The 26443-nt window shown below is 47.1% G+C and overlaps 1 protein-coding gene across 1 annotated transcript in view; it reads left to right on the top strand.

The window, feature by feature from the left end:
• Positions 1–26443, top strand: part of SPG21 (SPG21 abhydrolase domain containing, maspardin) — a 278589-nt gene that overhangs the window by 243391 nt on the left and 8755 nt on the right. The window lies entirely within an intron of this gene.

The following is a 26443-nucleotide window of genomic DNA, read 5'->3' as shown; positions in this document are numbered from 1 at the left end:
TTTCAAACTACTTCAACTCCTACAGGCTGAACCACCGCTTTTGGGGAGATAACTGCTTACTAGTCTATGCACAGCATGTGTATCTGCAGCTACACATGCCATCGAACGGAAAATGTCACTTACCCAGTGTACATCTGTTCGTGGCATTAGTCGCTGCAGATTCACATGCGCCCACCCGCCCCCCCGGGAGCCTGTAGCCGTTTAGAAGTAGATCTTAAACATTTGTACATTTGTAAATATATTACTTGAAACTTTATTATGTACATACGCATTCACTCCATTGCATGGGCACTATTACTAGCATACACAACTCCTACCTCACCCTCTGCGGGCAAAACAATCTAAGATGGAGTCGACGCCCATGCGCAATGGAGTCGAAATGGGAGGAGTCCCTCGGTCTCTTGACTCGAAAAGACTTCTTCGAAGAAAAACAACTTGTAACACTCCGAGCCCAACACCAGATGGCGGGATGTGCACAGCATGTGAATCTGCAGCGACTAATGCCAAGAACAGATGTACACTGGGTAAGTGACATTTTCCATATATATATATATATATATATATATATATATATATATATATATATATATATATATATATGTGTGTGTGTGTGTGTGTGTGTGTGTGTGTGTCACAGTAGGTAGTTATTTGCCTATAGCTTCGACACCATTTACCGAATTTTCAGGAAATTTTCCAAAAAATGTCCTGGTGATTCTTGTTGCGCACGGAAAGTATTGGGGTGATCCGTCCAGCGGGGGTTGAGAAACGGGGGGAGGGGTCAAAAAAGTTGAGTTTCCCATGTTAATTCCTATAGGACCTTTAGACACGACTACAGCCCAAACTACTGGGTGGAATTACACTAAATTTGGCAGAAAGCTAGCTCTTGGTACGCAGATTACACTTTTGCTTATTTGGTGAAAATCCGTTCAGTAGTTTAGGGGATATTAAAGGGAAAACAAGTTTGTTTATCTGGACTCACTACGATATCCTGATGATGGAGACGTATTCGCGAATGCACGCAACAACAGAGATACTGTGATTGGCTGGCTTGAGCTGTCTAGAAAGTTGCGCCTGCCATCTTAGGCGGGTTACGATCCCCAGGGCTGAAATTTGAGGTGGAAAGTGACATATAAGGGGTTAGGGTGGAGTTACCCTCACCCAAGAGCTGTTATATAGGACATTATGGTGTTCTAAGTATGACCTTAAAACAATGATGCACCCACTCAGACACTGACACAGCCAGTCACAGACCCACTCAGACACTGACACACCCACTCACCGACCCACTCAGACACTCATGCACACACTCACAGGCCTACTCGGACCCTCAGACACCCAGTCACAGACCCACTCAGAGCGTCACGGGCAAAGGCCATGCACAGTGCAGGGTTGAGTGCTAATGAAAATTGCTATATGTTAAAAGAAAACGTAGAAATTCACTGGAAAAAATCAAAGGTTACAGGGATGTTATAGATGGGAAATACCATTGAAAAAAACATAGAAATTCTTTGAACAATCCAAAGGTAACAGGGACGTTATAGTTAGGTTCTGAATTTACTTGTACAAAACCATAGAAATTCACCTGTTATAGTTTGTTACTTTAAAGTAACTATAACTTGTGCCCTACAGTAACTATAACTCGCGCCCTCGCCATGCACTGCTAATTACCCCACAAACGCAAAATGTTTACAGCACTCATGACATCTTTGATAACATCACTGATAAAGTCACTGTAACATCTACAGTAAAATGATTTATCGGATACCTGTAAATGTTCAACAAATAGCGATATGTAGTACTGCAGGACTGGAATTAAAAGTAGAGTATTCTGATTGGCTAGTCTGTGGGACTGAAATCTTTGATTGGCTTTGAGGACTCACAGACTTTGCCTAAGTCCTGAGAAATAAATTAAAAAAAATATAGAAGGGGGTAGGGATACCCCAACGGCCCCCCATCCCCCACTCCCCTACCCTTGAAGGGGCCCAGAGTCAAAATGAAGGGAAACATTTTTTTTTTTTTTTTTTTTTGCTTGGTTTAGTCCTGCGGGAGGTAGTGTGGCCCCTGTGAGGTCACTTGGGACCAACAAAAAACAATTAAAAAGAAAGAATGGGGAGCGTGGTGGTTAGCTGCTCACATGGGCTTGACCACCTGCAATAGTTGGACACAGGTATGGCTTGTCCTTGTGGCTAACCTCACACTGCACGCGACATACTTAGCTGACAAAGGTATGTATTACTGCGTTTTTGGTTTTAAAACAGTTTTCTCTTTTATTAACTTTGTGTGTGTGTGTATATGTTTATATGTTTTTATGTATATTTTTTCCCCCTGAAAAAAACAAAGGTTACAGAGTCGTTCTAAGTTAGGTTCAGATTTTACACTCATAAAACATCGAAAATCAGCAGTTATAGTTATCGCAAGAAACTGTAACTTGTGCCCTAAGGTAACTATAACTCCCCCGCCTCCTTGCAAAGTTTTCTCACTAATAATCTTAATGCAAATGTTGCAGTGATAATATCAATAATGTCATAGAATATAAAAGAAAAAATACCACAGAAATCAAAGTCCGTCCACAATAGTGTCTGATTATTCACGAATGAGAGTTCATGAAGAGCGGGTCAAATTCAGTTCTTTTATTGACACGTAAGAGCATCCGTTCGTTGCATGATCAAATTGTAAACCTTTCGACAGCCAGCACGTGTTTCATAACCCTCGTGACCTTTTAAAGGTTGAAAAATATATGAAATTGCAATAAGTGCAAAGCTATATAACACATGAGGTTATAGACTGGGATAAAAACAATATTTTCCACAATCCAAACTGTCCCAATCAATAATTACAGTGAAAGATGTCAGCAATTCGCAAAAGTAAGTTATTGTCTATACCTGTGTCAACATGCACAAGTAGTAGTGGTCAACATAAGTGAGAGAAGATGGGAAAACTAAAAGAAATAACACCGAAAATTGTGCTTGAAGTAGTATTACCACAAAGAGTGCAGTCACTCCTAGAGTATGAACATGTGCAGCAGTAAAGAAGAAGGCAAAAAGGGAAAAGGAAGACCAAAGCAATGTATCAAACAAACCTAATGTAGTCAAGGCACTCTCAGTTAAAGTTTGTGCCACAAAGAAATTCAACAAGGTCAAAAACACTCACAAAATAGCAAAGTCAATTGAAACATAGACAACACCCAGTAAATCAATTAAAGTTGTGCCAACGAAAGAGGCCTATACTAGTATGGTAGTATACCTGTAAAAGTGAAATGTAGTCAATTGTTTCACAACTTGGAGAAATGTCTAAAAAATCCTTCACGAGGAATCATCACCAGTCAATAGCACCACATAGTTTACTGGTAGATCATAGTAGAAAAAAAATAGCCACACCCAGACTGGAAATAATTAATGACAATGGTAGTGGATGAAACCCAACTCATCCACTAATTCAAATGTGTTACGTGTAAGAAGTCCAAACACCGGTATAAAATGAGGAACCCATTGAGGTCAATCCATGTAAATATGGGTCAGGTACTATATTGCCAAGTAACTAAAGAAGACAAACATTATAATAAGTATGGCGAGACCCTCCAGGTCTGAGTCCCAATACACAAAATGGTGGCAACAGCTTTTCTCTCAGGTTGCGGCTAGTCAATCACAGCATTGCTATTGGTGTGTGGATCCACTGCAGTGCATCCGCCATGGATCTGCTTTTTTAGATGTACATAAATCTTTTTTCTTCAATATCCCAAAACTACTGAACAGATTTGCTCCAAATTACAAAAAAGAGAATTTTGGTGTAATTCCGTTCAGTGGTTCAGGCTGTAGTTATGTCTAAGATCCCTATGGGAAATTGCATGGGGAAAATTTGTTTTAGGACCCGCCCTTTTTCTCTGCACCCACGTGATGAATGACCATGAAACTTTCCAGACAGCAAATGAATTGAGTGTCACACTGGTTTTGTACATTTAGTCAAAATTTGTCAATTGCTAAAGTTATTAGCAAAACCAAAAAAAGTTTTTCCTATGAAAACTAGACCCTAACTATACCTACTGGCGCTTTCCAGTAGGGTGTGTGTGGGTGGGTGTGTGTGTACACACATATGTGTGGATGTGTCTTTACATATGTGTATAAATGTATTTATTTACATATATATGTGCGTATAAATGTATGTGTGTAAATGTATATACGTGTACGTATGTGTGTATAACTGTGTGTGTATGTATACATACACACAAACAAATGTGTTTGTCTGCCAGGTCCTGGCTAAACATCTGTTATTGCACCGCGCTGTGTCTCTTGAAATTCTCTTTAAAAGTATGCAAAGCAAATACTCATGAAGCTTTACCTGCAATGTAACGACCATCCTGACATACTTTCTGCGATGTAATGACTGTGAAGTAACAGTAGCACGACTTACATACAAATAGCCAACAAATTAAGCAGGCCATAGATCAGTGGAACTTTAAGGAAAAGTCTTTACTGGACAACACCTTTACTAAATCAGATGGTGTCTTCATCTGACAATAGATGCCTCAGTGAAGGGCTGAGGTGCACATCTAAAGTACCTTTCAGTAAGATGACTATGATCTCTCTAGGCACAAAAATTACACGTAAACCTAATAAAGTTGAGCCTAGCCAGGCTTTCATGAAGGCATTCCTACCTTTAATAAAACACAGTAACATCACGATAGGAGCAAATAACATGGCACCGTTTTATTGCTTTCAGAGGCAGAGAGGTGCAAAGACTGAGAAGTTGTCAAAAGAGACTCAAGAACGGAGACATTAGAATTTACAATGCATCATAATTCTAACACTTTCCAGGCTCCCAGAACACACCAGCAGATGCCCTGAGCAGAAGATAGGCATCGCAGCTTCCAATGGTAAAACGTGCCCTTTAAAATTGAAGAGATTTTTTATTAGGGCCTCAGCAAGCAATATTGATACTCTCTCTGTGCATCCTTTTGAAATACTACCTTATCTGTTGAGCTTGTCCGAATGTGGATCAAGATACTACTTTATGGCACCTAGCTGCCATGTCCACCAGGGTGATAAAATATTTTTGAAGGGTCTGCCTCTGGTAAAGAACCCGCTGGTGTGGAAGCTGAATACAGTACCAGGTCAGCTAATCAGGTAACCATTTGAACTAATACATAAAGCATCTTCATAAATGCCGTCAAGGAGCACTGCTTTCTTAGTAGTTGTAACTTCAGGAGGGACGGTTGGGGAGGTATAAGCCTTCCTCTTAAAAGTGTTGCATTTTACAGTAAAGTACATGCACAAGACACATTATAGTACCCCAAAAAGGCTCTGCTCACTTTCGAGGATGTCACAGCGGTTGTCTGAGGGTGAACATTTCATATTTTATTATTGCTTCATGTGATTCACTTAAGTTTTGATTTTCAAATTTAGATTGTACTTTGATACCTTATACTCCCTAACCAGTCAAGATTAAGTGGCACACATTAAATTGTGGAGGATACCAGTGATAGTAACCTTTACTACACTAGTATAGGTTCATTGCCCAGAAGAGCTGCTACTGTTGCATTTCCTTTGTGGAATGAACAATGGAGTTTCCAGGCTAATTTGTGCTTTTTTGTTTATTATGCAATAGAAGCAACATGTTGTCTATTTAAAGATGGGGTTTCCTTAGTAGATTGACGTTTGCTGCAAACAATTGCTCTGTTTATACTTCATTCTGTCATTGTAAACCGCATGGTTTGGAAATTAAGGTTCATACTTAGTAAGACCTTCTGAATACTGTATATAGAATCCCCAAACCCGGGTTCACTGGAGAAGGCTTAATTCTCTGAATTGCTTGCAGGTGTCATTTCCACACTTGACATGTTAGTGTTAGAACTGCCCTGAGGTTCAGAAATAGCTGGCATTACCCTTCTAAGGACCACATTAAGATTCTAAATTAAAGCAGGTGATCGGACTTGAAGGAGTGTGTTTCAGGCCTTCATAATCAGTGACTAGTGTTTAAAAGGAATGCTTTCTATTAGCGAAAAGTAATTTTATTAACGTTCATGGCATTTGTAGCTGTAGATACATAGGCTATACATACTCCTGCCATCTAATGCTGGGCTCGGACGTGCACAACTTGTTTTTGTTCAAAGAAGTCTTTTTGAGTCATGAGGTATAGTGACTCTGCCTGTCTCTGGTGTGGTGCCTGGGCATCAGCTCTATTATTAGACAGTTTTTTACTCCGCCGTCGAGTTCTGACATTTCTCAGTGAGCTCCAGTTCATCGCCTAATGGTGTTCCCTCCGTTCCTCGTCGGTTGACTCTGCAATCTTTGTTACTTGCTGGCCTCCCCTGTTGCCTATTTCCTCAACTCCATCCTGAGGCCACAGCTTCTACCAGTAGGGACTCTAACCTTCTGGCCCACCAGAGGACTCCATTCCAGTTCTGCCCTACTTGCCACGCCAAATACCTGCAAACAGACCTACGTGAGGTTTGTAACATCTACCTGTCCCTGACCATTTATATGATTCCTGTGCAGCGTGCCCTGCGTTCGTTAAGAAGAAGAAAATTTAGAATCGACATGTGCAGTGCATTGCTTTGACTTCCATGGTGCATCTTCTTCAGACCTCTTTGGGGACCGAGAGGAGGAGTAAGGTCTCCAGGCCAATGTCGAAATGGGCGAGGCATTCTCACCAGAAAGCGTGGACACCGAGGTCGAAGTATATAAGCCCTCATCAGCCCAAGAACAAAGACCGCATTGAGTACCACTCTCCTGCATCCTCCTGACCCATAAGAGGCAGCAGCTTCAAACTCCCACATGTAATCAGAGGCCTCCGGTCATCCACTGCTTCAAAGACATGGTCAGCACTGAATCTGTGAGGCAGGCCTGACTCCCTCGGACCAAGCAGTGCCTAGGTTCTCCAGTGGCTGCAAGAACAGCTGACTCGCGAGGCAGAAATGGATCCACATTCAGCCTGGCACCTGTCATTCCTGGCCAAGTCTCCACAACAGCCTTGAAACTCAGTTCCCCATAGGAGGAATTGACTTTGAGGAGACCATCAACCCTCCTCCGGACCCAACGCACAAGTAGCCTTGGTGCCATGACATAGGCACCTCTCCACTTCTTTCTGGTCCTTCCTGTCATCCTCCTCCTTCTTCCTCCTCCTTCTTTTTCCACATCACCACTGCTACCTGTGGACCTTCAGGCACACTGAACACCGGATTCTTCACATTTGTGGGGAATGGGACCACCTGAGCTCTCTTTATGCTTATGACCCAGCCTGTGATCCTCAGGGCCCTAACCCCTGAAATGATTGACGTGGAGCCCCCAGCTAAGATTGACTCTGACCTATATCCCGCAAAGCCTTTGCCCCTAAACAAAACCACCTCCTAACGCAAGCCAGAGCAGCCACCTTTCACAAGGTAGACGTTCATGTCCAGCATGAGGGATTAGACTTCCTCATGGAGACCCCCTCCTTGACAAAGCTGTCCTCCAAGACCATCCTGCGCTTAAAGGGTATGCTTGAACCTGCTGAGGACATCTTTAAGCATCCTGTGAAGGCAAAGGTTATCACATATTGGGTGGACAGAAAATTCAAGGACTCTCCCACCGACCCACCCTATGTCAGGGACCAGTTACCTCCCACCCCATTGTCTAAAGGTGGACTCTGCTAGGAAGCGTGGCTATTCACAGGGCACAGGAGATGCACCACCCACCACATACCCCGAACTGGTACAGTAAAAAGATCGATGCTGGTGGCAAATGTGTTGCAGCACACACTAACACCCATTGGAGCATCGCCAATTTTATGGAGCTTCTCTCGTGGTAAAGCTGCACTGTAGATACTGTGGACATAGCTGGCCGTGGCATAAATACTATTGTTCCTCTACACTGCTACACGTGGCCGCGAGTTTTCAGCTTTAAGGCTGAGGTTTACCAACACTTCCTAAATGTTCCCTTCTATAGGGATCATCTCTTCGGACCCCAAGTTGATGAGATGCTCGAAAAAATCAAGAAGGACACGGCCTTTTGCCACTCCCAGTATCGCAGTGCAGCTAAAAAAAAAACCTGGAAACTTCCACCATCTTCCCCAGACAACAGCAGCAGACTCCCTCATGGGGTTACTACAGGGGAGTCTACAAGGGAAATAAAAGTAGAGGCAGAGGAAAGGGCACAACCCCCAAAGGGACTGCCACTCCATTGCAGTGATGCTCTTGCCCTATCTCTCCCCGACCCCTCCAAATGATCATACAGCATCTGTCTGGGGAAGATTTTTATTTACCTGCATCGTTGGCCGGAGAGCACCTTTGACCAGTGTGTTTTAGACATGGTACAGAATGGGTATTGTTTGAAGCTCACACACCACACCAAACAATTCCCCCTCTCCCCCAACACAGACTGTCCCCGGAACATCAGCGTCTGCTCCAGGAGGAGGTGCTTGCACTACTCACCACGGGCCAGGGTAAATACCGCTACAACATTATGGCAAGGGATATACTCTTTGTACTTTCTAAACCCCTAAAAGGACGGTTTCCTCAGACCCATCCTTGACCTCAGGCTCCTCAACAAATACATCCTGTTAAAGCACTTCCACATGGTTACACTCCAAGATGTCATCCCCTTGCTACAACAGTGCGATTTCATGACCGCCCTTGAGCTGAATGACATCTACCTCCACATATTTTCACCTGGTGCCTGAAAAAGACGTGCTTTGTGGTGAGTGGCCGCATTATCAGTTCAAGGTGCTACCTTTTGGGGTCACCATGGCAACCCAGGGTGTTTACCAAGTGCCTAGTTGTGGTAGCCGCTTACTTCAAATGTAGCAGCATCTACTTGTTCTCTTACCTGGGCGACTGGCTGATTAAGAGCACTACACAGCATCAATGCCTAGTGCGCATGCAGGCAATTATACAATCATTCACAGTGTCGGCTTCACTGTAAATGTGGATAAATCTCACTCCCAGCCCTTCCAAGTGTAGCTCTTCCTCAGTGCCATTTGCATGTTTGCGTAAGGAAAGCTTATCCCAGCCCAGCAAACGTGGAGGCATTCCAAACGTTGCTGCCCCTTTCCCAGCCAGATCACCCGGTAATGGTCAGGATAGTAATGTGCCTACTAGGCATGATAACGTTCTGCATCACCATAGATGTTCACGCCAAGTCCCACATGCGTCTGTTACAGCAGTGCCTAGCGGCTCAGTGGTCCCAAGCGGAGGGTCATCAGGAAGATCTAGTGTTGATTTGGGGCCATACTCCTCACTCTGCTGTACTTCCCTTGCTGGGGGTTCCCACAGACAGGCCTGTTTGCCATCGACAAACATGTGAAATACCCAAGCTTCACCTCCAGACTCCACACGTGGACAGTTCACGGGCAATGCACTATGAATGGAATTGTTCAGGTTGACCCTCTCGCAGCCTCTTCACACGGCCCCCGCCACCCCTATTCTGGTGTGGAACCTTAACTTGGTACTCTTTAGACCGATGGATCCTTTGAAATCACTTAATTCTTGCCCATTGTAATTTTTTTCATGGAAAGTGGTACTCCTGGCCATTATGTCCCTCAGGCGTGTCAGTGAGATACACACTCTCACCTTAGAAGAACCTTTCTTGCAGGTGCATTACAATAGAGTGGTTCTCGGAGCATTGATGTACTACATTGACAGAACAAAACCCTCTCGTAAGACTCAACAGCTCTTTTTGTCTTTTTCCAAACCACACAAGCAACATGATATTTCTAAAGCAAGGGTTGCATGCTGACTTGTAAGTGCATTCAAGCTTGTTATGCCAATGCAAAAATACCCCTACCTGTTCCTCCCAGGCCACACTCCACTCCCAAGAATGGAGCTTTTCATGGCTTTTTGGGGTAACGTACCTCTAGGTGACATCTGCAAAGCAGCTACATTGTCAACCCCTCACATGTTCACTAAACATGTGGATGTCTTGGCCCGCCAGCAAACTAATGTTGGTGAGGCTGTACTACATACACTTTTTCAATCTTCTGCAACATCCTCAGGGTCAACCACCACTTTTGAGAGGACTGCTTTACAGTCTGTGCACAACACATTGATCCTCAGCTACACATGACATGAACTGAAAATGTTACACACCCTGTAAGCATCTGTTTGTGGCATGTAGTGCTGAAGATCCACATGCGCCCACCCTTCTCCCCAGTTACCTGTAATTTTTGCAAATGGTATTCTCTCCCTTCACCTTCATTTTGCATGGTCATCTTTCCTGTATTCACTATGCTCCAGCTACACCTCCGTATGGAAAGAACAATCTAACAAATGAGCCGATGCCCAGGAGCATTATCAGAGAAAGTTGGAGTCACTATGCCTTGTAATTCAAAAAAGACTTCTTAAAAAAAATATTTGTACATGCCCGACCCTAATACTAGATAGAGTATGCACAGCATGTGAATCTACAGCACTACATGCCACAAACAGATGCTTACAGCATAAGTAACATTTTCCATACTGGGGCACTCCCCCCCCAATTTATATGCCCCCTTCAATTTGGGGTGTTAATGTTCTAGCTCTTGTAGCTCTTGAACATTTTAGGGGCATAACTTAAAATGGCTTGCATTTGGATTCTGGGTAGATGATTTTATTTTATTGCAGCGTCTCTGATTTTAGAGTTAATGATCTGCTGGTCTTCTCAGTCTTAAAACTCTACACATTATTTCATGTCTGTGTGCAAATATAGAATTACGTTTTTCCCTTTATTCATTTTCCAGATGCCCCCTCGTGTTTATTTGATGTCCTTTGCCATGTGGCTTACACACATTGTTTTTTTGTTGTTTTTGTTTTCTTTTTAACCTCATATATGCTGGAGACATCCTCAGCACCAGTGCTCTTGTGCCAGGACGGCTCCAGCACGTCTTGACACCAGAGACAGGAAGTCCTTCAGGTGCGAGCACCAGCTGAGGAAGAACTTCCTCAGCAAATCAACTGTTCGTCATTTTCAAAGAAAAAACGATCAACGAACATGGTGCACTGACATTTCAGAGAAGGGGAAAGTGAAAGGAGAGCCATTGGACTCGTTTCACTTTCACTGCATCAGTGCTCAGGGGGCATACCTCAGCCCACCAAGCACCGATGTAGACTGAAGAAGTATTGTTGGAAAGGGGAAAAACTCCCCTTTCCAAAAGTACCTTCCCATAGTGAATTCCTGCTTGGGGATTGCCATAGGAAGGCAATCCCCAACCAGGGATCAACCCACTAGACACCAGGACTATTTTCTTGTGGGGGAGTGCCCACCACGAAACTGAGTAGTGCCACGCCTTTCCCCTAGGACCAAAAGTCCTTCTTCCCTCCTCCCTCTTGGGCAGAAAGCCAACTAGACAGTAGGGATTGTTTATTTCTGGGGGAGGCGCAACCAGGCATCGGGTCTAGATCCCAACCACCCATATAACCCCCAGCAGTCTTTCTGCCCCCTCCTCGGGAGCAAACAGGAGGCATTTTCCTCCAATCTGCCCCCATCGGGGGCCAGAAAGCCCATTAGACCACCAGGCAGTGTATTTTGGGGAGGGGGGAGCACCCCACTGGCAATGGGCTAAAGCTCCCCCTCTCCCCAGGCCCAAAAAGTATTTCTGCGATCATCTCTCACTTCCACTTTATGGCAGATTTGAGGTTGTTACTGCCAGTCTTACTAGACACCAGGGATTATTTTTGTTTGGAGACATAAGTGGATGGCCCACCCAGGCTTTGGGCCTAGCTCTACCCCTCAAATGACCTGCTACGTTTTTTTTTTGCCCCACCTGCCACCCTTTTCCAGAATGCGGCTAAGAGGTCTTTAACTCCATTCTGCCCCGCTTTGGTGGAAGAGGGGGCTAGAAAGCCTATTAGACACCAGGGAGGTTTTTTTTTTATTGCTAAGGTTTCGGCGGCCTACCCACACATCAGGCCTAGCCTCCACCTCCAATATGACCCCAACAGTCTTTCTGCCCTCCTAATCTTTATGACAAGAAGTGAAATTCAGATTTTGAATTTTTTTTAATTGTTTTTTTGTTTACATATGGGTAGCTAAGACCCAATTTCTTCCTGCTTCTATGCTGAATGGCTGCACTTTTGAGACTCAGCTGTCATCTGGGGAAGCCTACTAAAGGTATTTCTGAAAACTAAACACCTGGGGCAGTCATGGATCGTGTGCCTTGTGTGGGTTCCATTTCATTTTCTTACACACAATGCCCTGCATATCTCAAACTTTGACTAAAATTGCTAATTTTCCTTACATTACCCTGAAATAAACTTCTGTAAAGGGATCTACAAAGTTCCCACCACTCTGCCTTTCCCAGTTGGTCCGATTAAAATGTTACCCCATTTGTGTGGCTGGGCCTAGCGTCAATGATACAAAATGTCCCAAAGCACAATATGGGGAAATTGCCTAAAGAGTAGTTCCAGTGTTTAGCACCAGGCTTAGAACCACACAGGGAATCCTAACAAACCTAGACATTTCAGAAAAATAGACATAAGGGGAAGTCCAGGGTGATGGATCCCACAACATTTTCTTACCCGCAGCGCTATGCAAATCTCAAACCCTGCTTAAAATCACACATTTTGCTTGCATTTCTGTGACGTAAACTTCAAGAAACCTCAGAGCCACAAAGTTCCTACCACTCAGCATTCTCCCACTTGTCCCAATAAAAATGCTCCCCCATTGTGTGACCTGGCCTAGTGCCCCCAACATGCACAAATCAAACCAGGGTCAATGAGAGTCACTCTGCAGGACTCCCATTGGCCTTGGTTTGATGTGTGCCTGTCTCGTGCACTAGGCACAACCACCCAAGTGAGGTAGCATTTCTAGTTGGGAGAATGCTAGGTGGTTGGAATTTTGTAGATTCCTGCTGATTCCAGAAGTATACATTACACAAATGCAAGGAAAATGTGCTATTTTAGGCAAAGTTTGAGGTTTGCAGGCCATTGTGGATAAGAAACATTTTGGAATCCCCTTTAAGCATATCACCGTGGGCTCTATTGGGTGTCTAGTTTCCAGAAATGTCTGAATTTGGTAGGCTTCCCTGGCTAGTGGTCGACCCCTGGCCAAGAAAAAAACCGCCACTACTCCCATTGCAAAATCAGATCATTTTTATGATGGGAAATGTTGATGTCTCCACATCTGATTTTTGTGCCTTCTCTGCTGCCGGCACTTTGCCTACCCTTACAAGTGAGGTACTGTTTTTATCAGGAGACTCTGGGGAATAGTAGGTGGTAAGAAATGTGTGACTCCCTGCAGATTCCAGAACTTTCCATCAAAAAAAATGTGAGAAAAATGTTTTTTGTTTTTTTTTCCAGTCAGAGTTTGAGGTTTACCGGGCCTTCTGGGTAAGAAAACATTTTGAGAGCCATACAAGTTGTTCCACCCTAGATTCCACAGAGTGTCTAGTTTTTGAAAATGTATAGGTTTGCTAGGTTTCCCTAGGTGCCAGCTGAGCTATGGCCCAAAATCCACAGTTAGCCACATTGCAATAAATGGTCAATTTTCAGTTGAACAATGTGATGTGCCCATGTTGTGTTTTGGGGCCTTTTCTGTTGCGGGCACTAGCCCTGCCCACATAAGTGATGTACCATTTTTATCGGGAAACATGTCGGAATAGAGAATAGTAGCATATTTGTTATTACTAATTGTATTTCTCTAAATTTTTGCCTTTCAAATGTAAGGCAATGTGTAAGAAACAAGACTTTTTGATAAATTACCTTTGAATCACATGGTAGTATGGGCACCCACAAATTCAGAGATGTACAAATAATCACTGCTCAAACACTTCAGAAATACGTAGGTTTCTTTGATACCTATTTATTACCCTTTATATTTTACTATATGAATTGCTCTAATCCTGTTATACAATAAAACACCATTGTAAGGTGCAGTCCAGGTGTTGGCTCTGGGTCCCTTGGGTTATTGGAGAACATTCAAACCCTATATATAGCCCCACAACCAGGAGGGTCTAGCGGACGTAATGGCATATTGCTTTTGTACTTTTTTATTTTTATTTCATCAGTTTCTTTTGAAAAACCGTGAGGGATCTACACAAATGGCCCTTTCCGAATTTAGAATTTTGTCTACTTTTCAGAAATCCATAGCTTCCCAGATCACCCATAGTTTTCATTCTGGTTTCCATCACAAACTGGAAGTGGGTTGAAAGCACAAAAATTAGGAAAAACGGGCTACATCTTTGAAAAATGCCAAAACTGTGGTAATTTTCTTTTTATTATTATTTAGCTCTGCATGTTCCTGAAAATGGGACTTCAGCACAGCAAACCTTTAATTGATAAGAAGAGTTTGTGTGGAGCACTTTTTTTTTTCTATTTCTCCATAAATCCCCCCTCCCCCCCCCAAAAAAAAACCCCTAATTTTGCTATATTTTGGCTATTTTCTCATCCTCCACCGAGGCAATCCACAAATGGTCTGTACCCAGGATATTGGAAAAAAGGATGCAAATTTGACGTGGATACCTTATTTGGAAACAAGTTATGGAGGTCTGCTCTTGAACTACCTCAACTACCCAAAAAGGGCTTAGTATTCTTTGGGGAAAAAGTTAATAAAAGAACTGTTGCTAATCTATTATCTATTGGTTCTCAGGCAGGTCGCTCCCCTCACCGCCTCACAGCCTCCAGCGTGACCGCTCCTGTGCCCTGTGCTCCTGTGCCCTGACTGCCTTCCCGCCTCCAGTGACCTAGCACCAGCGCCCTCTTTGTTGTGCCCGAGTGCCTGTGACCGCTCTTTCTTCTGTACCCCGAGTGCCTGTGCCCCTGGTATTGTTCCACTGTATTGTATTGTTTTTACCTTGTTTGCCCTTACCGTGTTCTTCTCTCTTCCAGCCTCGTCGCGTCACCCCATCGCCGCCCGTTCGTTTCCCGCCGCTACACTCCGGTAGCTCCGCCCCCTTGCTCCCCATTGGCCGCCCCGCTCCCACCCCCCAGCTGCTCCTCCCTCCCTCTTCCCCTCATATGGAGGCCGTGCAGCGATAGAGAGAGCGACCTCTGACCCTGGTTCTCAGGCAGGTCGCTCCCCTCACCGCCTCTCAGCCTCCAGCGTGACCGCTCGTGCTCCTGTGCCCTGTGCTCCTGTGCCCTGACTGCCTTCCCGCCTCCAGTGACCTAGCACCAGCGCCCTCTTCGTTGTGCCCGAGTGCCTGTGTCCGCTCTTTCTTCTGTACCCCGAGTGCCTGTGCCCCTGGTATTGTTCCACTGTATTGTATTGTTTTTACCTTGTTTGCCCTTACCGTGTTCTTCTCTCTTCCAGCCTCGTCGTGTCACCCCATCGCCGCCCGTTCGTTTCCCGCCGCTACACTCCGGTAGCTCCGCCCCCTTGCTCCCCATTGGCCGCCCTGCTCCCACCTCCCAGCTGCTCCTCCCTCCCTCTTCCCCTCATATGGAGGCCGCGCAGCGGCCGCGCCGCTGGCGCGCCGAAGGCGCGCAAAAGGCAAGCCCGTCTGCGCCCGTCCGCGCCTGGACCGCGCCCAGCGCCAGACCCCCTGGCCCCCACCGCTGCGAGCCTACACGCCGCACCTACGAAGCCGCCACCCTCATCGCACTCAACACCGGCCGGATCCCCGGGTGCTGCCGTGCCGCCCCAAGATGCACCCACGGACCCTTCACCTGCCAATCCTGCAAGTTCTCCTGCATCCAGACCCGCACCGCGCCCGCCAAACCAAGCACCAACAGCATCCACCTGAAGTGCATCCTGCTTAACACCCGCTCCATCCACAGACACGCCGTGGAACTCTGGAACCTGCTCGACACCACATCTCCAGACGTCGCCTTCCTCACAGAAACCTGGATGAACGCCTCCTCAGCGCCCGACATCGCCATCGCCATCCCGGACGGATACAAGATCACCCGGAGGGACCGCATCAACCAGACAGGAGGAGGCATCGCCATTGTCCACAAGAACACCATCCGCATCACGACCAACTCCGACGACACCCTCACAGCTGCCGAACATCTCCACTTCCAGATTCACACCGACCCCAAGACCACACTCAGAGGCACCCTCATCTATAGACCCCCAGGACCCCGCACACAATTCAGCGAAGACATCGCAGACTTCATCAGCCCTCACGCCCTCTCCTCCGCTGACTACATCCTCCTAGGGGACCTCAACTTCCACCTGGAGAACAACAACGACAACAACACCACCACCCTGCTGGACAACCTCGCCAACCTCGGACTCAAGCAACTGGTGAACACCCCCACCCACTACGCCGGACACACGCTTGACCCAGTCTTCTCCTCCAGCAAGTACATCTCCTTCAGCCACTCCACCGGACTCCACTGGACAGACCACAGCTGCGTCCACTTCAGCTTCAGAAAAACCACAACTCACCACCACCCACAACAGGCTCCACGCAGGAGCTGGAACAAGATCACCGCCGACCAGCTCTCCACATCACTGTGCCAGAACCCTCCCGCCAGCTCAGCGGACCCCAACCAAGCAGCCAACAACCTTACACAGTGGATCACCAACTGCGCTGACAACCTCGCACCTCTGAAAACCCATCCCATCAGGCCCAACAGCAAGAAAGCCTCCTGGTTCAACAACGACCTCAAGAACTCCAAGAAGAACTGCCGCACCCTCGAGAGAGCCTGGCGAAAAAACCCGACTACAGACAACATGACCGCCCTCAAGTACGCGTCCCGTAAACACCACCAGCTGATCCACACCACCAAGAAGACAGCATTCAAAGAACGACTAGACAACAACGCACACAACAGCAAGGAACTCTTCAGCATCGTCAAAGAGCTCTCCAACCCCAGCGCCGGAAACAACGACATCACCCCCTCACAAGACCTCTGCGACTCACTCGCCTCGTTCTTTCACCCCAAGATCGCCGACATACACAACAGCTTCGGCGCACAGACCACGCACCCAACCACCAAACAGACGCCCCCCAACACCACCCTCCGCGCCTGGACCCCGGTCAGCACCGAAGACACCATCCATACGATGAACACTATCCATTCCGGATCACCAACCGACCCATGCCCCCACCACGTCTTCAACAAGGCCGACTCAGTCATCGCACCCCATCTCCGGGACATCATCAATTGCTCCTTCAACACCGCCACCTACCCGGAGAGCTGGAAGCATGCCGAACTCAGCGCCCTCCTGAAGAAACCATCAGCAGACCCCACCGACCTCAAGAACTACCGCCCCATCTCACTCCTCCCGTTTCCTGCCAAAGTCATCGAGAAGACCGTCAACAGACAGCTGGCCGCCTTCCTCGAGACTAATGGATCCCTCGACCACTCACAGTCCGGCTTCCGAGCTAACCACAGCACCGAGACCGCCCTCATCGCAGCCACTGATGACATCCGAGCCCTGCTCGACAATGGGGAAACAGCGGCCCTCATCCTCCTGGACCTCTCCGCAGCGTTCGACACGGTCTGCCACCGCACCCTAGTGCAGCGCCTCAGCAACATCGGAATTCAAGAGAAGGCTCTAGAGTGGATCATCTCGTTCCTCACCGGAAGAACCCAGAGAGTCTGCCTCCCCCCGTTCAGATCTGAGGCCACCGAAGTCATCTGCGGCATACCACAAGGATCTTCACTCAGCCCCACCCTCTTCAACGTCTACATGAGCCCCCTCGCAGCCATCGCACGCCATCACAACCTCAACATCATCTCCTACGCCGACGACACTCAGCTGATCCTCTCCCTCACCAACGACCCAGCCACCGCCAGAACCAACCTGCACGAAGGGATGAAAGACGTAGCCGAGTGGATGATGAACAGCCGCCTGAAACTAAACTCAGACAAGACGGAAGTCCTCATCCTTGGATCATCACCATCTGCCTGGGACGACTCCTGGTGGCCCCCTGCCCTGGGCAGCGCACCCAAACCAACGGACCACGCACGCAACCTGGGCTTCATCCTGGACTCCTCCCTCTCGATGACCAGACAAGTCAACGCCGTCTCTTCATCATGCTTCAACATCTTACGCATGCTCCGAAAGATCTTCCGATGGATCCCCACCGAAACCAGGAAGACGGTCACCCAGGCACTCGTCACCAGCCGACTGGACTACGGTAACACCCTCTACACCGGAACCACGGTCAAACTACAGAAAAGACTCCAACGCATCCAGAACGCCTCCGCACGCCTCATCCTTGACATCCCCCGACACAGCCACATCTCCGGACACCTGAGAGACTTGCACTGGCTCCCCATCAGCAAGAGAATCACGTTCCGCCTCCTCACCCACGCACACAAGGCCCTCCACGACCTGGGCCCCAGGTACCTCAACAACCGCCTGACATTCTACACTCCCACCCGCCAGCTACGATCGACCAGCCACGCCCTCGCCGCCATGCCACGCATTATAAAAGCCACCATGGGAGGAAGATCCTTCTCCTACCTGGCAGCCAAGACTTGGAACTCCCTCCCCATCCACCTCCGTCTGACCCACGACCACCTCTCCTTCAGGAAGCAACTCAAGACCTGGCTGTTTGAGCAGTAGCGGTCCCCCCTCCCCCCCAGCGCCTTGAGACCTCCGGGTGAGTAGCGCGCTATACAAATTTTTTGATTGATTGATTTATTACCTCTTTGCCATCTAATACAGGTCAGCATGTCTGCATTTTATGTACCTTTTCTGATATTTTTCAGTCCAGACTTTAACCTCGATGCAGAATTTCCATGTTTTTTGTCTGTTTTTTGCTGTTCATTTTGAGCATTTTTCATCATCTTAGTTTGACTGAATACTAGGCCTACGGACATACCATTTCTTCCTGCTAAAAATGTTTTTACTTGTTAGTGTATCAAGCAGAAGACTTCTCACTACGTGACAGTGGCTGTATGACACCATCCAAGTCTGGTTTGAGACATGTTTGTGAAAAGCCTGCCCTATTATTTCCTGACCTATTTTCCTGAGCCTATCATGATTGTCTTGTGTTTTAACCATTAAACCTTTTCTACCAGTGGCTTCAGCGCGCCTGCTTCTTTGTCAGTCAGGTTTGAATAACCATGCGTAAGACTGAAGCCTTACTTCTTACAGTAATTTTGATTTCGGACTTGAATGACGATGTGGTTGAGAACAGACAAGTAAAAATCCATTACAGCATGGCATACTCTTGTTACCTTGTTTTCTGAATAAAAAAATTAACCCAACTTCTTTATGGTTATTAATTTAGCCTGATTACGAGTAGGTTGCCTGTGCACCCTTTACAGAAAAGTAGCTAACAATTGTGAACCTGGTCATATGTTAAATTTAAACAATATGTTTATTAATATTATGATTACATTTGTATAATTTGTGGAAGTGACTATCTATAATTGAGACAGTCAAGTGCTGTGCACATGTGACTTTATTTTACTGACCTCTCATGAATTGTAACAGTAATAAAAATGAAACGCCGTGATGAATCTCTTAACTACATCTCACACCACATCCACAATAAATATAGACCTAGGACAGGCCTTCATCAAGACGTGAGAACATCTGTTAAAAACAGGATTTTGTTCTGTCAGCTCACGTGTGTGGATTCCTATTTATATAGCATTAAGTATTTTGACAAACCCTTCATATAGCTACAAGTTTATTGTAGCAAAATAACAGTAGGTGGTCATCCAGACCATTTGTGGTTAAAGTGTTGCAGATAATTGAACAGATTACATGTTGTTAATGGTCTATTATACTTTTAGCTAGCGATATCTTGTTCAATGTCTCTATCATTTTTTGGGCGGGTTGGTCACACCTTTAGCGGAGGTGGCGCTTTAGATTGTTTGAATTTATTTAAATAGACTTCTTACTGGCTATCAAGGGAGAGGGAGCTACAGTTTGTGCAAGTAGGGGAAAATGAGTAGAAGGGCGAGGTTGCACAAAGTTGGCGTAGAGAGTGAGGGATTGTGTGAAAGATTTTAAGGGGTTATAGAGTGATGCTGCTCCAGCAGCATAATGCTGTTCATAGTGGAGGCTGCTCACTCAATGTGGAACATTTTAATACCTACAAAAGTGGTTACACATATCTGTTAGAGACTTCTAGTTGTAGATTCCTTACCTTAGAATTTCCCCCAGGCATCAGACTCTATCCTGAGATTTTTCTTCGAGCCATACCCTTGCGCTTCGGTAGGTGGCGTTGGTCGACTCCACGGCATCGTTGGTGTCGTAGTCACCGTCATGACGTCGGGAGTAGTTCATAGACGCCGTCTCAGCGCAGTGACGTCAGTTCTTTTCTTTCCACGCCACGCACTGATCCAGAGAGAGCTACCCTGGTCTCTTTTTGACCAATTTAGACTGTTTTGTCGAGTTTTGTAGTGAGTTTTTGGTGCGTCAAGGACGTCCCCGAAGACCGGGTTCAAACCGTGTGAGGACTGTCACCGCATGATGTTGGTGACGGATCCGCATCGGGTTTGTCTGTGGTACCTGGAGCGCAACTACAACCCGAAGTTGTGTTCAGAGTGCCGTGCCATGCACCCGAAGGCCTTGAGGGAGCATTCTCTCAAGCTCATGGCGGCCCTGTGCCTGACTCCGCGTAGGTCCCGGTCTCGCTCAAGAGGCAGTCTCGACCGTTGGAGCCACCACCACTCGTCTTCCTCAAAATCTTGGGGTACAGGTAAGAAAAAGTTGTCGAAGGGGTCTCATCGCACTTCGACTTCGCCCCGTCGCTCGGCTGATGCGACGCGGGAGAAGCGTTGACGCTCAAGGCCTCCACCCTCAGAGCCTGCTTCTGGGTCCGCTCCACACTTCCTCGAGTTTCCGGGAGCCAGAGCGAGCCCCGCGCAGCTTAAGGAATTCTATGAGGCCATGTGCCTCGTCTTTGGGTGGACTGACTCCGATACGGCGCATTAGGGCCCAAAGGGTTCGGTTGAGGAGCTTTCAGGTTCCGCGCCGGCAGCTTGGGCTGTGGCCTCTGAGGTCTTCTCCGGATCCACTCGCGGATCCCCACGTGCGCCGGTCGCACCACTGAGACCTTCCCTGGCACCGGGTCGATTGTCGATGCTCCCAATGTCGGTAGTACCCACTATCGACCCGATCCTTATCCCCGAGGAGTCGAAGCGGCGTCGGCCGCAACCGCCTCGGTCTTCAATGGGGCCTACTCACCCCAGGTCCGATTTGGACACTTTTTCCTATGGGTCTGAATTCGGGGAAGGATTGGAGGGGTCCTTGGACCCTTATGAATACCAGGATGTCCCATCTTTGGACTGGGCACAGGAATTTGGCAAGGGCAGTGGACTGGACACTTCTCCAGATGCTGGCATGCTGTCTCCTCCTACCGTGGATATGGCAGAGGAAGCGACTTATGCTATGGTGGTCAGTAGGGTGGCCGAGGTTCTTGGCGTTGAGCTACCTACTATAGAGGTCAGGATCAACCTCCTGACGGATGTGCTTCAGCCAGGGGCTTCCACAGCAGAACCCCTTTTTACCTTTCAATGAAGCCCTCACTGATGTCCTTTTGGGTACTTGGTCCATACCTAACACAGGGGCTCCTGTGAATAGGATTATAGGACACCGCCATCAGCCCACTCCGAACGACCCTAAATTCCTGTCCCAACACCCCACGCCAGAGAGTCCTGTCATCCAGGCTTCCTCTTCCTCAGGCCCATTCCCTTCCGCACCCCCCGGATAGGGAATCAAAAAGGCTGGAACAATTTGGGAATACGTTGTTTTCTTCCTCCAGTCTCGTGCTGCAGTCCGTGAACTCAGCATGCCTTTTGGGCCGCTATACCCACTCTCTGTGGGATACGGTTGCGCAAGCCCTGCTGCAGATACCGGAGGAGGCCCATGCTATCGTCTCCCAAGCTGTCAACAATGGGAGACATGCGGCGAAGTTCACGATCTGATGTTGGCTGGACACGACCGACTCTCTGGGCAGATCCGTTGCTATGAAAGTAGCCTTGAGATGCCACACCTGGTTGCGTGCTTCTGTTTTTTTGGGAGATGTCCAATAGTCTCTCATGGGCATGCCCTTGATGGCTCCAGTCTCTTTGGAGACAAAGCGGCCTTGGAGAGATTCAAGGATTCCCAGGCTATGGCTCAGTCCCTTGGTCTTTCCGCTGCCCCTCACCCCCAGCAGTCCGCTTTTCACCCCTTTCTTTGCCACAGAAGGGGCTCCCTGTCGCGTCCCGCACCCAGCCACTGTGCCACCCATGTTCAGCCGCTGTGTGGCCGGGGACACGGAATCCCACGTGGACAGGGAACCAGAAGTCTGCCCAGTCCACCTCTGCACCCGCCGCAGCCTCCAAACCCTCCATAGTCCTCCACTCACTCCCATCCAGTTGGCGGCAGGATTCACCATCACCTGCCCCACTGGGAATCCATCAGTACGGACAGGTGGGTTTTGCAGATCATTCGAAAGGGCTACTCACTCCCTTTCGAATCTGCCCCACCGGCCATGCCTCCATCACTCAGCCAACTCCGGGAGGATCATTTGGCACTTCTCCGCCAGGAAGTCATGGCTCTCTTGGGCAGGGGAGCTATAGAGAAGGTCCCTGTGCCAGAAGTAGGCTGTGGTTGTTATACCTGCTACTTTCTGGTGCCCAAAAAGGACAAGGGCTTAAAAAATCCTCACCCTGGCTCAGGTTCTGTCTGCCTTAGAGCCAGGAGATTGGATGGTAGCGTTGGACTTGCAGGATGCTTATTTCCACATCCCCATCCTGCCTGCCCACAGATGTTACCTACGATTCGTGGTAGGTCACGAGCACTATCAGTTTACCGCGCTCCCCTTTGGCCTTACCAGCTCTTGGAGGGGACTGCGGAAGACCTGCAGTGGTGGCTTTTGAATCCGCATTGGATCCATGGCAGATCCCTTTCCCTTCCCCAGCCAGATGTATCAGTAGTGACAAATGCATCGCTTCTGGGGTGGGGCGGCCACAAGGGAGAAGCGGAGATCAGAGGCCTCTGGTCACCGGTGGAGTTTGAGCTCCATATCAATATTCTGGAGCTCCGGGCAATCAGGCTTCCATTGAAAGCATTTCTTCCCTCTCTTAAAGGGAAGGTAGTGCAGATGTTCACAGACAACACTACCGCCATGTGGTACTGCAACAAACAGGGTGGAGTAGGGTCCTGGACCCTTTGTCAGGAGGCACTACATCTCTGGACATGGCTGGAACATCCGGGCATTACCCTGGTGGTTCAACATCTTACGGGTTCTCTCAACGCCAGAGCAGACGAACTCAGCCGTCGATGCACAGCTGATCACGAATGGCATCTCCATCCAGAGGTGGCACAAGATCTCTTTCAGCAGTGGGGAAAGCGCAATGTCAGCTGTTTTGCGCGTTTAAATTTCCAAGGCGGCACTCGCTCAGAGACTCTTCATCTCGAGTGGACCTCCAGCCTCCTTTACACCTTTTCGCCTATACCACTTCTGCCCAGAGCTCAAGAAGATCAGGAACGACGGACCCAAGTCATCTTGGTGGCTGCAGACTGGGCATGGAGAGTATGGTATCCAGAGCTATTGATTATGGCCATCGATCCTCCACTCAAACTGCCTCAATAAGGCAAATTAATTAATCTGCTAAACTAAACTGATCAATTGTAGACGTACACGTTACTTACCTTTGGTAACAAAATATCTGATAGAGACATATTCCAGTTCCAGATACTTTACCGACCTACCCATCTTCCCTGCTTGCGAACTGATTTCTAGGGACAGGGATTCCCCCCTTTAGGTCCTTAGCTCTGGTGCACCTATCTCAGCGGGTCTGTGCTTTGGCGTGGAAAGTCGTTAAAAGAAACTGACGTCACTGCGCTGAGGCGGCGTATATGTACTACTCACAACATCATCACGGCGACTACGATGCCAATTACGCCAGCGGAGTCGACCCACGCCACCTACCGATGCACAAAGGTATTGCTCGAAGAAAAATCTCCGGATCCAGTCTGATGCCTGGGGGAAATTGTTAGGTAAGGAATCTGCAACTAGAATATGTCTCTACCAGATAGTTTGTTACAGAAGGTAAGTAACTTGTACGTCTACAATTGATCAGCTTAATTTAGCAGATTAATTAATTTGCCTTATTGAGTCTCTAGTGACAGCCCAGCATGGCACTCCTCCGTAATGAATTGCGGAGAAGCTGTCATACTTACTCATTATGCTCAGCTCTTTGGGAGTTGTGTGGCTGTTTGTAACTCATTAAGAGGATTATTTCCGTCTTCCGTGCTGATATGAAATGAATGCATGATGATCCACTGTATGAACATGTTGCTTATTTTAACACTGGAAAAGAAACTCTACTCTCTGAAATGTTCACTAACAAGCGTGTTGCAAGGCCAGTTCTGATATGCAGGTGCAAACCTGTAAATCTGTAACCCTGTAAATCTTAGCTGCTTCTGATAAATGCACAAATCCAAAACAGGAACATTTTTGCTTGCAGAAACCTCTTATGATGCATTATTTTGAGATGCTCCTGCACCTATGCCACCGCTATCTCCAAAAAGACTCCTTGTTTAGGACCTGAATTTTCTTGTGTATTGTGAAAAATCGAATGAGTCATTCATGTTGCTCTTCATATCCCTTACAGGGTATTGAAGTTCTCTGATAGGTGCAGATCAGATAATCACTTTTGCCATTCATTACTGATTTTATTAATATATACATCTGGGTACTAATAGTTAGGGCCTAGTTTCTATAGAAAAGGGTGTTTTTTTGTTTTGCTAATAACTTTAGTGCCGTTTGATGAATCCTCACAAAATTTTGCATGAAAATCCAACGTTTACCTCAGCGTATGTCTGGAACGTTACGGGGTGATCTGTCAAGTGGGGGCTGAGATAAAAGAGAGGGGGTCCCAAAACTTTTTCCCCATTTATTTTTCCATAGGGATTTTGAACAGCGATAGCGCCCAAAACACTGGACAGAATTACACCAAATTTGGCAGAAAGGTAGCTCTTGGTCCAGAAAGAGCCCCTTTTAGGTCCAGCATAGCAGTGCACTAGCATGTTGTAATCTGTTCTGTGGCTTTAACCATGCCCATCTCACGTCCATCACTTTTATTTGTTCCTAGGCCTACCTTAAAAAAATTCCTTGATTTTGTTGGCAAATACTTTAGATTGGTCCCGCCTTGAGGCTGTTGTGTTACCGCCTTGGAGAATGACACTGTTACATATTGTTGTGCGATCGGGCATGAACAGTAGTGTGGCCCACTATTTTTTCTTTTGCCTCGATGCTTTGCACTCATGGCGGTGTTATTTCTTCCTGTTCCTTGTTTTCAGGTACCTGCTATTTTTTTGCGATGTCTGCGGTGTCTTTTTTTTTATTTATTTTTTTGCAGTTTTATGTAGGTTGAACTTGACACAAAGGTATTGGAGCACTTAATGCATATCTTCTTTTTTTTTTGTTGCAGTTTTATATAGCGCAAACGCAATACAAAGGTATTACAGCGCTTTACATGAGCCCCGGTTACATTACACAGCAACACATTCATTTTTGGTAGCAAGGGGGAGTACTTTGCCCAGAATCACAGGATGTTGAGCCGGCACAGAAACTCAAACCGTGTTTCCCAGCTCCAAAGTCAGCAGCTCTGGCCCTTACGGCACATCCTCTCCCCTAGGGCTCTTTGTCTGGTGCGTGTTGGGGCAGTCTAGCAGTAACTCATTTTTTTTATACATAGTGCTTGGTAATATAGGTTCTGCCATTTCATAGCGCTGCAAAGCAGGTACCATTCCTAACAAAATCGTTATAATTAATTCGCATCAACCTTACAAAGATAAAGAGGTGAAAAAACGATGTCAGGATTGTAATCTGTAACATTCTCATTCTGTCACGTGGGTGCATTAACAAAAACTTGAGTAGAGCTTAACACTAGGCGATAGCACGTGCTCTTGATAACCTCCAGAGGATCACCAACCAAGCACATAGATTTGTTCTAGGCAAGAAGATGGCGAAAAGTGTTGTTTCCAGTATGATGGAAAAGGAGTTGTGACTCCAGACCCAAGTACATACTGGCCTCAAGCTTGATAGCAAAAAAATATCCAGCCTTTGGATGTAAATTGGGCCTCTTCAAATAGAGTTCAGTAAGTAGAGGCAGCCATTTTCCTAACTCTGTAGCGCAAAGAAGCTAACACAAGGGTGAGAGGAGCAGCTTATCATGGGGCACAAAAGTGGACCAAACTCCATCACTTTTAGCATTCACTGTTGTTATGGCTTTGATAGCTCTCTCACAGCTACTGCGACTTTGCAGAGGCCATTTCTGGAAGCGCTGTCTAAAACAGTGCTTGAATAGCACTGCTTCCTGCTTGAAGAGACCCCACCTCGAGCACCCCCCACAGTCACTGTCACAGGCGCAGAGCACTTTCCCATCACCCTCTGGACTCCTCTGTATAATAATCCACGCATCGTCTGTCACAGTCAGTCAATCAATCAGTGTTTATAAAGCGCAGCTACTCACCCTTAGGGTCTCAAGGCACTGGGGGGAGGAGGAGGAGGAGGAGGAGGGGGAGTGTAGTGTGTACCCGAGGTGGATTAAAAAAGCCATCTCTCTTCAGTTCCTTCGTGAAGCTGGGGAGGGAGTTGGTTTCTCAGATGTGGATTGGTAGGGCGTCCCAGGCAGTGGCGTCTG

Source organism: Pleurodeles waltl, chromosome 3_1 (assembly GCF_031143425.1).
Source record: "Pleurodeles waltl isolate 20211129_DDA chromosome 3_1, aPleWal1.hap1.20221129, whole genome shotgun sequence".
NCBI classification, from domain to species: Eukaryota; Metazoa; Chordata; class Amphibia; order Caudata; family Salamandridae; genus Pleurodeles; species Pleurodeles waltl.
This window is presented reverse-complemented; position numbering and strand designations above follow the sequence as displayed.